Source organism: Cnephaeus nilssonii, assembly GCF_951640355.1.
Source record: "Cnephaeus nilssonii genome assembly, chromosome: X".
NCBI classification, from domain to species: domain Eukaryota; kingdom Metazoa; phylum Chordata; class Mammalia; order Chiroptera; family Vespertilionidae; genus Cnephaeus; species Cnephaeus nilssonii.
The window spans coordinates 61724922-61743300 of record NC_137071.1 but is presented as its reverse complement, the minus strand read 5'-3'; positions in this window follow the sequence as shown (position 1 = coordinate 61743300).

The window sequence follows — 18379 nt, the reverse complement described above, 5'->3', positions numbered from 1 at the left end:
AAGTACATGCCCTTGACTGGAATCGAACTTGGTACCCTTGAGTCTGCAGGCCGACGCTCTATCACTGAGCCAAACCGGTTAGGGCTTGGAATTCTTTATCAAGCAAATGACTTACCTCCATTTCATTACAGTTTTTTTTTTTCCAGGTGTTTTCCTTGTTCCTTCATTTGGGGCATAGTCTCTGTCTCCCCATTTTGTTTGACATTCTGCATTTGTTCCTATGAGTTAGATGAAATAGCTGTCTCTCCCAGTCTTGAAAAAGTGGCCTGTGTGTAAGACCACATACTAGATTGTTTTGGTGGGCAGATTGTAGTTAGGATGGGCACATGTGGTGCCTGGTGTGCTGTCTGTCCTGGAGGAGCAGTTTGTGGGCAGTGCAACCTGGTGTGCATGCGTGTGTGGTAGCTCTGTTGTTCTGGCTGTCAACCTGATGTGCACACACTTCCTTGCCCTTCTGATTCCTACAGGGCTGTCTGGTGTGCATGCGACACACCCTGTTGCTTTCATTGTCTGTTGCTTGAGTCAGGTCTGGGCAGCGCTGCCCTGAGTGAGCGTGTCATGGTGCCATGTTAGTTCTGCACTTTCCCTGAACAAGGCAGCACTTTGCTGGTTCTACCCTTAATCCAGGAAGGATAAACCCACGTGTTCTGCTTCTACACCCTCTCCATGTGGGACAGCCTTGTATACACTTACAGCAATGCCCCATTAGTTCCACACTTCTCTAGATGGGGTATTCCTGTGTGCAGGTACTGAAAGGAGTTAGAAGCAGAATTAGGCAGACAGGGTACAGAGTGAAAGGAGGAATCATGGAGCTAGCTGAAACCACAAAATGTTTTTCAGAAAAGCAGGATAGCAGAAAAACAGGATAGCAGAAAAATAGGGTGTTTTGAGACAAAGATGCTTTTCTTGCAAGTGCAAAATAAAATGTTGCAAAAAGGCCAAGAAGCAATCAGAGAGCAGCACAGATAAACAAAGAGCGGTCCTTTAGCAGACATAAGGGGGAAGTTCCGACGGAATGCTTCAGGGGCAATCCATTTGCATCCCCTCCCTGACTGGGAAGCCTATGTTTGTTTGCAATAAACTCCAGCCTTGTTTGAATTCCTCGGGTCCATTCTTTCTTTGATTCTTTGATTCCGCAAGACAAGATCCCTGGAAGAATTCTTGCTCACTGGTTCCGGTATCAGTACCACAGCACTTTGCCAATTCTGCATTATCTCTGGGAAGGGAGCCCCAAGTGCTCGAACAGTCCAGTGCGTGTGTACAGAATCACCCAGCCTACTGGCTAGATCAATCTCCAGGTAGAGGGACCACATGTGCATGCGCTATGGTGCCCTCCTTTTCCCGCTAGAGCTAGCTCCAGGAGGGTTGCCTGAGAAACTGCTTCAGTGGCCCTGCAGGTAGAGCAAGAACTTGGATAGAGCTCCTGCCCTCTATGCAAATGCAGGGGAAATGTAAACAATGGTACTCACTACTTCCTCTGGTCCTGGAGAGCTCCTTTAGTTCCATGAGAGCTCTTGTGGACTTGCAACCTTCCCCTTCCCACCCCACCCCCCCCCCCTTTTTGGTTACACAGATGCTGTTCAATTGTCCCTCATTTGTCTCTCAGGAGTAATTGCTCTAAACTCAGGTGCATGTTCCATGTGTTCTTGGAAAGGGGAGGGCTCAGCATCCTCCTACATCCTAAATTGGAACTGCTTCTAATTTTGTTTAATCCTAAGTAATCTTTGTCCTTCCTAAAATTTAAATAGTTCATCCTATGATTTAATTTATATTTTAAAATCATTTTAACTTGTTTTTCTTCTGTGATCCATTTTCATATATTTTTTGTATATGATATGAGGTAAAGATGAAGCCTCGTGTGTGTGTGTGTGTGTGTGTGTGTGTGTGTGTTGTGTGTGTGTGTGTGTGTATCTGTGTGTGTATTTCATTGTTATAGCACCATTTATTGAACAAACCTGTTCCCATTGACTTATCTTTATACTGTTGCTGAAGATCACTTTACCATATATAAATGTGGTTATTTATGGATTTGTAAATCTATTACACAGATCTTCATTTTTAAACTTTCATCCAATATCCTGTGTTCATATATGGAAGACCTAATATTTGTAATATGGAAATACTCCTCAAATTGATCTCCAGAATCAGTGTCATTCCTGTCAAAATCCTAGCTGCTGTTTTTGTAAAAATTGAAAACTTGATCCTGAAATTTATATGGAAATGTAAGAGATAGATAACAAAAATTAACTTGAAGAAAAACAAATAGTTGGAGGGTTCATGCCTCCCCCACTTTAAAGCTTACTACAAAAGTATAATATTCAAGACTGTGTGGTATTGATATAAAGATACACACATATTTCAATAAACTATACTTGAGATTTCAGTTATAAACCTTCACAATTACAGTCAATTAGTTTTTGACAAGGACCAATACATTTCAATAGGGGAAAGGATAGACTTTTAAACAAGTGATTCTAGGACAACGGGATATCTATATGACAAGAATAAATTTGGGCCCTTTTCTCACATTGTACACAAAAATTAACTCAAAACAGATAACCTTTATATAATAATCTACACCTTCATATAATCATCTAAATGCATAAAATATATAGTGTTAATCTTTGTTTTCTTAAATAAAGCAATGCTTTCGTTTTTTGGTGTTTTTTTTTTTTTAAAGGACACCCAAAGCAAAAGCAGGGAAAAGAAAAATAGCACAAGCTATACTTCATTAAAATTGTAAAACTTATGCTTTAAAACTTTTGTGCTTTGAAATGCACAAAATGATGATAGCCAACACATAGATTAGTAGAAAGAACTTGCAAATTTTGTATCTGATGAATCTCTAGTATACAAAATATTGAAAAAGACACTTGCAATTTGATAGTTAAGAGAAAAATAGCACAGTTTAAAGGGCAAGATATTTGAAAGGATATTCTTCAATTAACACATACAAATGGCCAGTAAGCACATGGAAAGATTATCAAATTATCCACTATCAGACCTAAATAAATTACTTTTTTCAATGTAAAAATTTCATCTGTATCAAGTTATATTAATTTTTACATATATATGTATCTACCTGTGATAACACCTTTCTTTAAAAATTTTTTTTCTTGATTTCAGAGAGGAAGAGAGAGGAAGAGAGAGATAGAAACATCAATGATGAGAGAGAATCATTGATTGGCTGCCTCCTGCACACCCCCTATTGGGGATAGAGCCTGCAACCAGGGCATGTGCCCTTGACTGGAATCCAACCCCAGGACCCTTTAGTCCACAGGCCGAAGCTCTATTCACTGAACAAAACTGGCTAGGGCGATAACACCTTTCCATTTCTGCAATCAGCATCTGATATGTGTGGTCACCATCATCAACTTTAGTTATTAATTTTGCAAAGCAAAGGACTAATTTCATAATGAGATACTTTTCATAGGCTTTGACTTTTTGTAATATTTTAATAATGCTTCTATTGTAATCATTCTATTTTCAGCATGGGGGAGAAAAGTCACAATACTATGTAAAATCATAAATGATCCAAACTAACCTCGATAAGTGTTGATATAAAAAAATATGTTAAGTGAATTTATATGTGTGAGCCATGCTAGGAACAATTTTGAAAAAAGGTAAATAAATTTTAGGGAAAAGGTCTGATTGGGAAATTTTTTTAATCAACATTTTAAAAATCAACCTGAACATTATAAACATTAGCAAATTGCTTGTAATAATACTAGAAAAAAGAAATTTCTCTAATTGTGTAAGACATTGTATTATTCTTTTAGACCACTGAATCATACTGTATTTCATGTAATTATTAATAAAACTAATGTTGTTAAGGTGGTTCCTTTAAAAATCAATATATCATATGGTTTCTGTGATAATTAAATGAATAAGGGTATGTAAAACTCTGAGAATACTACCTTAAAAATATTAACTGTAATCTTCCCCCAAGTATGTGAGCTACTGATAGCACAGACTTTAATTCATTGCCTTTTCTCCAGTGCCTAGAAAAGTGCATGGCATTTGAAAGACAATCAATAAATATTCATTATGATGTTGAATGAAGAAATGGTCTTAACCTCCTCTATATCACCAAGGCTTATAAAAGTATTTCAAGAAAGGATACTTACTTAATGTGAATTGAGTTTTTCAATACAGTTTTCATCTCTTAAAACAAAGCTACAATTCACTGACTTTACACTGTCCTGACATTTAAGGGAACCAAGTCCTTGTGGTCAAAATTAAACATTTTTCAACAATGACCTTTAACTTTTGGAAAACACAAAGTAGTGGAGTTCTCACAGACATTTTCCAGGCTGTAGCTCTGAAGTGATTATTTTATGGAAAATGGAATTTATGAAATTGTCATGGAAGTGACAGTCGGATACTTTGAGATTCAGGAAAGAGCCTTTATTTAAAGCAGCGCTGCTGGTTCAGGGGACCCTAAGATCCAGATCCTGAACAACCTGGACAATGAGATTTTCTCTATATATATTGGAAGGGTTAAAAAGAATAAAACTGGGCAGAGAAAGATTTATTGTGCTCAGCAGATATCTTGCAGAAAGCTTGCGGCCTTGAGCACAGTTTAGCTCAGATAACCAGAAGACACCTGGCATGGGAGGAACCAAGGATAGACCAGATAATTAAGAAAGGGCAGTGATTAGACTATAGGCTAACAAGAATGTGCATTAGGGACATTAATTAACTTAGGTACAGAGTTCCTGCTAGTCCCCTACATTCTTTCACAAATGGAGTTAATTATTGGCTAGCAAGAGAGTGCAGCAGAAAGCAGGTTACTGGAACTAATTCAGATTGCTAGCCCTAAAAATGTCTTATGCTCCCCATCAATTAAAAGGTGACTTTGCCTGCATTGTCAAATTGGTTACCTTTTCTAGTAACAAGTACTAAAAAACACATTCTAAACAATAATCACCTTTCTTCTTTCATCCATTTCAACTAGGAATATGTTTTACAAAAGATAGCATTACCAGCCCTACATCTGTTCCTGCCACTTTGTGATTAACAATGTGATTCTCAATATATTGAGGGAGCAAGGTTTGGTAGTGGGTTAGTAATTTCACAACACAATAAAATAGCCCAACTGATGTGGCTCAATGGTTGAGCACTGACCTATGATCCAGAAGGTCACAGTTCGATTCCTGGTCAGGGCACATGCCCAGGTTGTGGCTCGATCCCCAGTAAGGGGTGTGCAGGAGGCAGGTGACCGATCAATGATTCTCTCTCATCACTGATGTTTCTATCTATCTCTCCCTCTCCCTTCCTCTTTGAAATCAATAAAAATATATTTTTAAAAATAACATAAAAATAAGCCGTTAGTTGTCCTCTGAGCAGTAAGAAGAATGACAGTAAATGTCAAAGATAAGTACCTCAATTGGCAATGGCACTGCTTTTCGTTTTAATACAAGGCATAAATCTGCCAAGTGGAAAAATACCCACATTGCACAATAAGTGAATTTTGACTGATCAGATTGTTTTTCTCTCAGCCTTTGATGGTGTGTTGTCTAAAAGGAAAACAACATGGTTGCTCAGAAAAGTATCAGAATGGCTTGGTGTTTCATAAATCTGAAGAGCTCAAGGCAAAAACATAATAGAAAGTTATTGCACTTTTGCTGTGTTCCTGATCAAAGGTGTCTGTTCTGTGGACTGCTTATTTATCATCATGTGATATCACATTTTTAATCCACATCTAATGTCAACAAACTATAATCAGGCCTTTTAGTTTTAGAAAATGCTTTTTTGAAAACTCTGAACAGATTTGTTATATTAACAAAATCTAAGATATGTTATGCCAGAGAATCTAGCAGGGTATTGTGCACATAGTAGGCATTTGGAAGCAGCATGCCATGGTAAAGGGCAGTGAACTAAGACACATTTCTATTACAAATGGTTTTATATGCTCTTAGACAAGACAGTCAGTCACCTCATTGAACATTTGTTCTTAATCTGTAACATGTATCTGATCTTTTCTTTACAGAATTGATGTAAAATGGCAAGTGAGGTAATTTATTGGAATGTTCTTTGAGGAATTTTAGAAATATAAAATGGTAAGTAGTAATTATTATTGAAAACTTAATTTGATTCATTTTCTAATCCTGAAATAAACATAATTATTCCGATTTAAAGTACTTATTTACAGTTCAAGATAATTTAAATATCTCTATTTAGATGTTTTAAGTTACTATTTAGAAATAATTTTAGACTTACTGAAAAGTAGCAAAAATAACAGAGGTTTTCTAATGCCCTTACCTAGTTTCCCTTATGTTAATATCTTACATAACTATAGTACACTTTTATAAGCCAGGAAATGAAACTTGGTATAATACTATTATCTAATCTACAGACCTTATTTTACCAATTATTTTCCTAATACCTTTTATCTGGTTTAAGATCTAATCTAGGGTTTTACACTTTGTATCTATTTAGTAGTTATGTCTATTTAGTCTCCTTCAATCGTGGTCAGTCCTTCAGTCTTTCTTTGTTTTTATAACGTGACACTTCTCAAAAAGAATATTGGTGGATTATTTTGTAGAGTACTCTTTTATATGAGTGTGTCTGTTTTGTTTTTCAATGATTAGACTAAGTTATTTTTAGTAAAAATACTACAGTACCTATAAAAATACCCCAGCTTACCTATCATTGATTTCTATTTACACCTTGCCCAGGAATATCATGCTTATGTCTCTCTGCAGATGCTTGTCTCACCTTAGATTTAAAGCCACATGATTGCTCTGTGATCTCCAAAGTTGAACAGGTTAAAAAATACATCTTTTTAATTGTAATGTTGATTTTTCCAGTTACATCCTCGTGTAGAAACTGAAAGCACTTATGGTTATTCCCTGTAGTTTATGCTCTCTCTATATAGAAAATTGTTTTTGCTTTGAATTTCCAGAATGAGTGTGAATTTTATATCAACCAAATGCCTCACTGCTAGCTCCCTTATCTTTTTTTTTTTCCAGTTTTTCTTGGTCTGCCTTTGCTTGTTACAAAGCCTTTCAGTGGAGAGATGTGCAATAGATTATAAACGAAATTTTCATGATTTTCCCATTTGATTTGTGGTCGAAAGGAGCCACATGCTAACCTGACAAGCTCAGGGGAGGCCTGCGTGGCAGTCTTGCAAACTCAGAGACCTGGAATAACCACAAAGGATGGTTTGAAAATTAAATATTTAACTACAAACAGGTTATGGTGGGCAGTCATTCCTAGGCTGCTATCTTCCCTGACAAAGATCAACTTGGATCTTCTTTACTGAGCCCATTTGCCTTTTTGCCTCTAAGATAACATATCTGTGAGATGTCTGGGTAACTTGTAACTTCCTTCTTTTGCTGGAGCCCCTGGGGCACAACCAAATGTGGTAGGAGCCAGGACAGATGCCTCAAATTCCTTCATTATCATGTTAACTGTTCCTGTACCCACCTAAGTATGTGTCCATCATTTTACTTTTTGTCCAATCCCAGGGGTTTCCCACCATTTGACTTTATCCAATGAATTTCATGTAGCCCACCTATGTCCCTCCTTTGATGGCAATGCATAAATACAGATGTAACCCACCATTCTTCGGAGCATAATCTCAATTCATTGAGGTTCTGCTTCCCGGCATATGTCGACAGTTTGGCTCAAATAAACTCACTAAAATTCTTTACAGGTTTCAATGGTTTTTTCGTTAACAGACTTAAGTTATGTTTAAATTTCTGAGTCTTCAAGTTATTATGAGTATATAGTTTTTGTGTTGATTTATTTTTATTCTCCCCTCTTAATGTTCCTAATATCTGCTATGTACATTCTTCTTTTTAGTACCTGGAAGTCCATTTTGTGTATATATTTGCATTACTATATCTTAACACTAACAAATTCTAATCTATTAGTATTCCAAAGTGAAGTATGTGTTTTTTAGATAAGAGGTTTGTAAGTGCTATGGGATAATAGGCAAAAAAATGTGTTAAATTTTGTATCAATCAATCATAGTGCCTCATGGATTCTGAGAATATTTGCAAGTCTTGACCTCTATTTTCAATGCAAATTTACAAAGTTGAATATTGCTTCCATTTAAAGAAGATAATTCAGATTGTATGATGAGCTTAATGGTGTTACAGAAGACCAAAGAAATACCAAGCACGCTTCCTAGAGAAAGGGAGGGACCCCGTTTATTAACACTAATCCACTCTGGGAATAATTTCCAAATCAGAGTGAAGAAACATGCAGAGGGCTTCACTTTTTATAACCTTCTGGGGTCTTTGTCTTGCAGATATGGTTCTGCCCCATTTCCTGGGCTTACAGGAAGGCCCCCAGGTGTTAGGGGTCCCCAGGCCATATCCAAAGATCTGTCCTGGGGCCAGCCATAATGACCCTTCTCCTCCCCTCCCCCTCAGGGCAGTGCATTGTTCATAGTTTTATTGGCCTGACAAGCCTTGCAAGACCAGTTTCTCCTCATTCCCCTCCCCCTTGTCCCACAAGCTTCTTTTAGCCTTGTGAAGCAAGGAATCCACAGGGGGTGTTTCTGGTATCCAAGTATTCAGTCCTGCAACCTTGAGAGGGGGGGGTGTCAGGATGACAGTATGTGGTCCCCTCCAGGTAGGAGTCAGTCCTTGGGTGGTCTTCACCCAAGCAGAGTCACCAAGTTGGAAGGGATGAACCAGATCAGAAGTAGGCAGATCATCTCGGACGTGCTTCTGGATTGCTTTCTGGGTAGACTTTAAAGCCTGTAAGAACTTGAATAAAAATTAGTTATGGATTTCAGCCTTTACCCACCAGAATCTGTAGAGGCCCTACTGGTTTCCAGGGCAGCCTTCCGAGCCGCTTTGTCCGCGGAGTCCCCATACCCTGTAACAGCACTCCGCACGTGAGCTGTTGCAATCCCATACCCGCCATCAGCACAAATTGTCACTGATTCTTCTCTTGCCCACCAGAGAGCCTGAATAAGGGCAATCAACTCGGCCTTCTGTGCCGAAGTCCTGTGGGCGAGCGCCTGAGATCAGATGGTTCGGTCTAAAGCAACCACCACCGCCCCCGCATATCTGATTCCTCCCTGGACAGAACTGCTCCCGTCCATGATAGTACCTCATCCGGCGATGCCAATGGGGTGTCAGTGAGGCCCAGGTGGGCTGTCTTTACAAAGTCGTCGACCTTTAAACAGTGATGTAGAGGTTCCTCAGGGTCATCATCAGGAAGGAGGCTGGTAGCAGAAGAGCCTGAAACTGGATGACTCGAGCATTTGACATCCAGCGCTCCGGTGTGCTCCCGAGCAAAGCTTCAACAGCATAGCTGTGGCCGCTACCGCCCAGAGGCAAGCAGGCTAACTGGATGCAACAGGGTCAAGTCTCTTGGACAAATAGGCTACTGGTCTTTTTCCAAGGCCCAAGGCCTAAGACTTTGGGTGAGGACTCCTTTGGCTATGCCCCTTGTCTCACATACACATCTGGTAGTGCCAGTTGGCCCATCATCCTTGCTCTGCTCATGTCTGTCTCACTGCCTAATATATTACCTCAAGGATACTGGCTCTGAATTCTTTCAGGGAAAATGGGCATTGAAATTCTCTTCTGTAATTACTTGCATGCTGAGATGGGTCAGAAGTTTCTCTCAGAGCCATGAGATCCTTGCTGTCTGTCAGAGGGACGATGAGGCCTGGGCACAGAAGGAGGTGGGCTTGTGACCTGGCAGAGACAAATTGTAGCAATTAGAATAGTAAAAGTCACAACATTCTTGTCTCTCTGGAGCTATGTCCATGAAGACGCAGGCATCTTCTAAGTCTTTTTTTTTTAATTTAATTTTATTGTTTAAAGTATTACACATAGTAGTACATATATCTCCTTTTTCCCACCCATTGACCTTCCCCCAGCCTCCCCTATCCTCTGTGGCATGCCCTCATCCCACCCCCCACAGTGTCTTGTGTCCATTGGTTGTGCTTATATGCATGCATACAAGTCCTTTGGTTGATCTCTTTCCCCTCCTCCCCAACACTCCCCAGCCCTCCCACTGTAATTTGACAGTCTGTTCAATATTTCTCTGCCTCTGTGTCTATGTTTTTGTTCATCAGGTTATAATGCTCTTTATTTACCATAAATGAGATCATGCGGTATTTTTCTTTCATTGTCTGGCTTATTTCACTTAGCATAATGCTTTTCAGTTCCATCCATGCTGCTGCAAATGTTAGGAATTCCTTCTTTTTTATAGCAGCATAGTATTCCATTGTGTAGATGTACCATAGTTTTCTAATCCACTCATCTGCTGATGGGCACCTAGGCTGTTTCCAAATCTTAGCTATGGTGAATTGTGCTGCTATGAACATAGGGGTGCATCAGAGCTCTGTGCTGGCAAACGCACTGGCAAAGGCACCACCACAGTCCTGCGCGTGTGGATTCCTCTAGTATTTTTATGGTTTCCTGTCTTATGTTTAAGTCCTTTATCCATTTTGAGTTTATTTTTGTGTGTGGTGTAAGTCGTGGTCTAGTTTCATTTTTTTGCATGTATCTGTCCAGTTTTCCCAACACCATTTATTGAAGAGACTGTCTTGACTCCAGTGTATGTTCATGCCTCCTTTGTCAAATATTAATTGAGCATAGTGGTTTAGGTCGATACCTGGGTTCTCTATCCTATTCCATGGGTTTATATGTCTGTTCTTGTGCCAGTACCAGGCTGTTTTTAGAACAGTGGCTTTGTAATACAGCTTGATATATGGTATTGAGAACCCTCCTACTTTGTTCTTCTTTCTCAGGATTGCTGTGGCAATTCGGGGTCTTTTTTTATTGCAAATGAATTTTTGAAGAGTTCTTTCTAGGTCTGTGAAATATGCCATTAGTATTTTAATGGGGAGTGCATTCAATCTATAGATTGCTTTGGGTAGTACGGACATTTTAATGATGTTGATTCTACCAATACATGAACATGGTATGTTCTTCCATCTGTTTATGTCTTCCTCTATCTCTTTTTTCACTGTCCTGTAGTTTTCCACGTATAGGTCTTTTACCTCATTAGTTAAGTTTATTCCTAGGTATCTTAATTTTTTGTATGTGATGGTAAATGGGATTGCTTTGTTAGTCTCTCTTTCTGTAAATTCACTATTGGTGTATAGAAATGCCATAGATTTCTTGGTGTTAATTTTGTATCCTGCTACATTGCCAAATTCATTTATTAAGTCTAATAGCTTTTCGATGGAGTCTTTCGGGTTTTTTATGTACAGTATCATGTCATCTGCAAATAAGGACAGCTTCACTTCTTCTTTTCCAATTTGGATGCCTTTTATTTCTTCTTCTTGTCTAATCGCAATGGCTAATAATTCCAACACTATGTCGAACAGGAGTGGTGAGTGTGGGCATCCCTGTCTTGTTCCTCTTCTTAGGGGAAATGGTTTTAGTTTTTGCGCATTGAGTATGATGCTGGCTGTGGGTTTGTCATATATGGCTTTTATTATGTAGAGGTATGATCCTTCTATTCCCACCTTGCTGAGAGTTTTTATCAAGAAAGGGTGTTGGATTTTGTCAAATGCTTTTTCTGCATCAATTGATATGACTATGTGCTTTTTATCTCTCAATTTGTTTATGTGATGTATCACATTTATTGATTTGCAGATATTGTACCATCCTTGCATCCCTGGGATAGATCCTACTTAGTCATGGTGTATGATCTTTCTGATGTACTGCTTGATGGGATTTGCTAAAATTTGTTGAGGATTTTGGCATCTATGTTCATGAGGGATATTTGCCTATAATTCTCTTTCATTGTGTTGTCTTTATCTGGTTTTGGTATTAGGGTGATGCTGGCTTCATAGAATGAGCTTGGAAGTGTTCCATCCTCTTGAATTTTTTGGAATAGTCTGAGGAGGATAGGTTTTAGTTCTTCCTTGAATGTTTGGTAAAACTCCCCTGTGAAGTCGTCTGGCCCGGGCTTTAATTTGCTGGAAGCTTTTTGATGACTGCTTCAATTTCTTCCATAGTTATTGGCCTATTGAGATGTTTAGATTCTTCCTGATTGAGTTTTGTAAGGTTGTATTTTTCTAGGAATATGTCCATTTCCTCCAGGTTGTCCAGTTTGTTGGAATAGAGTTGTTCATAGTATTTTTTAACAATCCTTTTTATTTCTGTGGGGTCTGTTGTTAGTTCTCCTCTATCATTTCTGATTTTGTTTATTTGGGTCCTCTCTCTTTGCTTCTTGGTGAGCCTGGCTAGAGGTTCATCAATCTTGTTTATCCTTTCAAAGAACCAGCTCTTGGTTTTGTTGATCTTTTGTACTGTTTTTTTGGTCTCTATGTCGTTTATCTCTACTCTGATCTTTATTATTTCCTTCCTTCTGCTTACACTGGGCTTTTCTTGTTGCTCTCTTTCTAACTCTTTGAGTTGTAAGGTTCAGTAATTTATTACCATTGTTTCTTGTTTTTTGCAGTAGGCTTGTAGAGCTATGAATTTCCCTCTCAAGACTGCTTTCACTGTGTCCCATAGATTTTGGATTGTTGTGTTTTCATTGTCGTTTGTTGCCATGATGTTTTTTATTTCTTCTTTGATCTCTCTGGTAAACCAGTCATTGTTTAATAGCATGCTATTTAGTCTTCATGTGTTTGATTTTTTTGGATTGTTTTTATTGTAGTTGATTTTCACTTTTATGCCATTGTGATCTGAGAAGATGCTTGATATGATTTCTATCTTCTTGAATTTGAAGAGACCTTGCCTGTGACCCAATATGTGGCCTATCTTTGAAAATGACCCATGTGCACTTGAGAAAATGTATATTCTGTGGCTTTGGGGTGAAATGTTCTGAAGATGTCAATTAATTCCATCTGGTCTCTTGAGTCATTTGGGATTGATGTTTCTTTGCTGATTTTTTGTTTACAGGATTTGTCCAATGGTGATTGTGGGGTATTAATGTCCCCTACTATAATTGTATTGCTGTCAATCTCTCCCTTGATATCCTCCAGTAGGTTTTTTTATGTATTTAGGTCCTCCTGTATTGGGTGCTTATATGTTTACCAGAGTTTTTTCTTCTTGTTGGATTGCTTCCTTTAGTATTATAAAGTGACCTTCCTTATCTCTTTTTATGTCCTTCACTTTGAGATCTAATTTGTCAGATATAATTGATACCACAGTTGTCTTTTTTTTATCTCCATTCGCCTGAAAAACCTTTTTCTATCCCTTCACCATCAGTTTGTGTGCGTCTTTTTTTCTGAGGTAAGTTTCCTGTAGACAGCAGATATATGGGTCATGTTTTTTTATCCACTCAGTTGCCCTATGTCTTTTGATTGGGGCATTAAATCCATTTACATTTAAAATTATTATTGATGGGTACTTTTTTGTCACCATTTTTATTCTTTACCCCTTTGTTCCTTCTTCTCTTCCTATTTCTTCTTTTTACAGCAGACCCTTCAGCATTTCTTGCATTGCTGGTTTGGTGGTAATAAACTCCCTTAGTCCTTTTTTGTCTGTGAAGCTCCTGATTCCACCTTCAATTTTGAATGATAGCCTTGCTGGGTGTAGTATTCTTGGATTCAGTCCCTTGCTTTGCATCACTTTGTGTATTTCATTCCATTCCCTTCTGGCCTGGTGTGTTTCTGTTGAGAAATCAGTTTATATTCTAATAGGAGATCCCTTGTAGGTAACTTTCTGTCTCTCTCTGGTAGCCTTTAAGATTCTTACTTTGTCGTTGGTGTTTGCCAACTTAATTATGATGTGTCTTGGTGTTGGTCTTTTGGGGTTCAACTTGTTTGGAACTCTATGTACTTCTTGGACTTGCATAGTTTTTTTCTTGCCAATATCAAGGAAGTTTTCTGTCATTATTTCTTCAAACAGGTTTTCTATTTCTTGCTTCGCTTCCTTTCCTTCTGGTACCCCTATTATGCAAATATTGTTTCGTTTTGTGTTGTCCCAAAGCTCCCTTAGGCTCTCCTCTTATTCTTTAAGTCTTCTTTCCAGTTGCTGCTGTGTTTGTGTGTTTTTTCCTACATTGTTTTCTAATTCACTGATGCGGTCCTTAGCCTCTTCTAGTCTACTGTTTAAGCCTTCCATTGTGCTCTTCATTGCAGCTATGTCGTTCTTCATCTCCTCTTGGTTCCTTTTCATGTTGGTGACATTCTCATTCAGCTCCTTATAGTTCTCGTTGAGTTGTGTGTATTTGTCATTGAGTTGTGTGTATTTGTCATCCAGCCATTTAAACATCCTTATAACCATTACTCTGAATTCTTTCTCTGATATGCTGCTAGCTTCAATTTCATTTAACTCCCTTTCTGGTGATTCCTCTTTTTCTTTCATTTGGGGATTGCTTTTTTGTCTTCCCATGTTTTGCTGTAACGTTTTAATTGTAGGTCTGATTGGTTTGATACTCATGTTCTTTTGGGAATGGTGAGACTGGTGTGATCTCTCAGGTCTCCTGGGCTTGGTAATCTAGTGTAGCTCCCTACTTGAGCTATTTAGGTCCTCTTGATGTAGGCCTGTGAGCTAGAAAGGTACAACTGCAATGTCTAGAAGTCAGCAGCCGTGGAGGGGGGTGTCCCAATTTTTGCTGTCTTGCGCCCTTGATTGAAATCGCGCGTGCCCAGTAGGGACTCACAGTAGCACCCAGGAACCATCTGTTGTGGTGATGGGTCTCAGGACGTCCGCACTTTGGAACGGCGTGACTGTGGTGTCCAGAGTTCTGTAGTTGTGGGGTGGGCAGACTCAGTTTTTGCTGCTGCACCTGTGGTGGATATGCACACACTTCCAGTGGAGGCTCACAGGGGCACCCACGTTGTGTTTGCCAGCGAGGGGCGCTGAAACACTCTGAAGGACCCTGACACTGAAGCCATGTAATTGAGCTGTTTGTGGGCAGGTATCCAGGATGAGTAAATTAATAATTTCTACTGCCAGGAGGAGTGTGTCCCTGTTTGTCCAAGATCACATCTCGCAAGGACTCACAGCAGCTCCCACACATGCCCTGTGGATAGATGGGTCAGGGTGCCTGCCCATTGGAAATGCATGTGCAGACTCTTGGAGTGCATTTGCAGGCACAGAGCTCTGATGCACTTTCAGGGGCCCTGGCACTGAAGTTAAGCAGCTGGGGTGTATGTGGGCAGTTATTCAGGAAGAAGGAATTCAGATTTTCTACTGCGGGGCAGCATGTCCTTGTCTGTACAGAATCACACCCAGCGGGGGCTCCCAGTGGTTCCCAGGCACTGCCTATAGAGTGGTGTGCCCTGGATGCCTGCACACTGGAGATGCAGGAATGTGGTGTCTGGAGTTCTGCCACTGGGGAGGGGAAGTTGCACTTACTGCTGCGGGAACAGTGCACCTTTGGAGGTGGAGGTCCCAGGGTCCGCGGGTCTGCAGCTGGGGTAGCAGGATTTTGGCTGGAGTGGATGCTGGGTCACGGCAGTGTCAAAGTCCTGTCTGGGTGGTGGTGCTGATGAGTTCCCAGAAAAGGCTGCTGTCCCCTTCAAGATGGCGTGGGATCTGTGCCCAAGTCCTGCAATCCAGGGAGTGCCCACAGTGGTAGTAGTCTCTCCTTACCCAAGAGAGTCTGGTCTGCCAGCCCCTGCTGCTCCTGTGAGATTTAACTGTCCCTTACTTACTCACACACACACCACACACATCCACACACTCTCCTTTCATACCCTCACTCACTCACTTCCTCTCCCTCGACTCTGTCCTGCCAACCGCCATCTTTTTCTGTCTCATCTTCTAAGTCTATTATATAGTTTGCTGTAGGCTACTGTCAGGGCTGTGCGTGGTGGCTGGTTCCTCTTTCCAGCCACAAAGAAAGTCTGTCCAATTTACCAAAATGTATTCTGGCACAGGAGAAAGTTGCTTTGCTGTACACAGGTAGCTTAACCCCTATACAACTGAGCTTGGACCTCTGCCTAGCAAACTGCAGTCTACAAGTTCAATATGCAGCCTCCGGTCCTCCCAACCCAACGGGGTCTTGGCCAGTCCCTCAGTCAGACTTCTCCACTCTTGGAGAATCTCAAAGTCCTGAAGGCTCCCTCCCGGGTCCAGGGAGAGCGCCTTTCCTTTTCCCTCTTGTTAAGCCTCTTTACTAGTTACAGGGTCCTGCCATAAGCTGCCAGTCCAAAATAGCCAGAGTTGCAGTTAGAAACAGCCCTGCATATTACAAAGTGCTCCTGTGGCAGTGGGTTGGGTATCAGGCCCCTGCCTTAATACCCGTCCCCTGTGGCAGAGCAGCGATCAGGCCTCTCCCAAGGGAGTGCACTGGAAGGGTGGAAGGGGATCTCAGCCCCTCCTCTGCTAGCAGCATTGGGTTCATTTGACCAGCTTCATTCCCGGCCACTTTTACAGATTCCAGGGCCCGTTGTCTTCTTTTAAGCAGCAAGCCAAATGACACTGTCCTGTATTATTTCCAATTGTGAGTTAGAGGAAGACAATTCCTACAGAGGGGAGAAATAGAAACAGTGGGAGTTTCAGAGAAAACTACAGGCCGTCACTATAGTGGTCCCCCCTCCCGGACGCTGGGGTCCGACCTATGGAGGAAAATGACTCTTAGTTGACCTGGAAAAGAAGGCAGAGGATGACAAGGGTGCAGGGAAATTTTACTAAAAGCCTGGAGGGTCTCCTGAAAGAAAAGATCTTTAATCAGCACAGGCAGGGGCCAAGGCCTGTAAAATCTCTCTGCCCTGCGGAGCTGTGAGCCCCACCCCTGAAAGTCCCAGTCATACAAGAAAGCCACAAATACCTTTAAATCTACCCCAGAATTCCAAAATTTCAACCTAACACAGCAAAATCACAGAGCAAACCAAAGTCTCTAGTACACAAACATAGACAGAAATTTTTACTAAGTGGACTGATTCCTCCCATGATAGAGAACAAATGTCTCTGAGAAAACTAACTCATCAGCGCTGCTTAAGACTTTTGCAGACCATCACAGGTTCAGACTTCAGCAAATCAAACATTTTAACCAGATGAGCGAACAGAAAATCAAAGTAGCTTTCGCTTTCACACAGACCAGTTAATCAGCAGATAATTATGCCAAGACAGACAAACATCTGTACTCACACTCTCTCAGTAGACTAGCCCAGACTGAAGCTGACCAGATAATGCCCAACTCCCCAGATGGGCTTGGGGGTACTCCCGGCACCCACGCCCCAGAACAGAATTCTCGACAGACATCTTGGTGAAAATCTACCAGAGTAGTTAAGGCTGATTCCAGCCCCCCTTCTCGGTAGCAAATTGGCTAGTCCCACACACAAACAAACAGAAGAGTGAACCCATAATTCCTTAATCAAATCTGAATCCACTCACCTCCGGAGTCCTGATTCCTGATTTACCTGAGGAAGTCCTATGACTTTTGGGGAGGTGATCAAGCTCCCCCTTCCACTCACTTGGAGTGGGCCTGACTGACTGGGGCCCCTACCTTACAGATTCTGTCGACAGGTCCAGAGGTGTCTGTCCACTTTCTCCAGATACTGGCTGGGTCCTGGGCTGAGGTCCGGGAGCGCCTGGAGTTCCCCCTGGTTAAATTCTGTTAAAATCAGCAGCGCGCGCCTCCCGGAGGCCTATCCCGTGCCCCTGGGCCCCAAATCCTGTCCACTTACCAGAGGCTAAACAAAGCCAAAACTCGATTAGTTTCCCAGTCAGGAACTATATGCTAAGAAGACCAAAGAAATACCAAGCATGCTTCCTAGAGAAAGGGAGGGACCCCGTTTATTAACACTAGTGGACTCGGGGAATAATTTCCAAATCAGAGTGGAGAAACACGCATAGGGCTTCACTTTTATAACCTTCTGGGGTCTTTGTCTTGCAGATATGGTTCAGCCCCTTTTTGTGGGCTTACAGGAAGGCCCCCCCGGTGTTGGAGGTCCCCAGGCCATATCTAATGATCTGTCCTGGGGCCAGCCATAAAGACCCTCCCCCTCCCAGGGCAGTGCATTGTTCACAGTTCCATGGCCTCTGCATTTAGATAACAAGTTCTGCAAGACCAGTTTCCTCCTCAATGGTTCTTCTATTATATTCTCTGATGTGCAGAGAACGCTTTTGTCCTCATTCATCCTAGTGTTATCATAATCCATTATTACCATTAATTGTTTTAAATCTAAAATTATCTATAATAATTTTGCATGTAAATGAATATGTACCAAAATTTGTAGGACAGTATCTTCATGGGGATTTTAAAAAATGCTCTGAATTACAAATATTCATTCCTTGTCATTGATTGTCATCAAAGCAATTGACCAAAAAGAAATGTCAACTATTCATCTTTGAGAAGGTAACAATTTTATAATTTAACAAAGACACTAGAAAAATACAATTCAGGATACTAATTTAACTGAAGCTAAGTTATGATATGTTTATTATAAATGATTCAGTGATATAAATAGCAAAATGTATTATCTCTATTGTTACAAAATAATTAAAGAAGACAATTTAGGTGATACAAACAAATGTTAACACTTTAT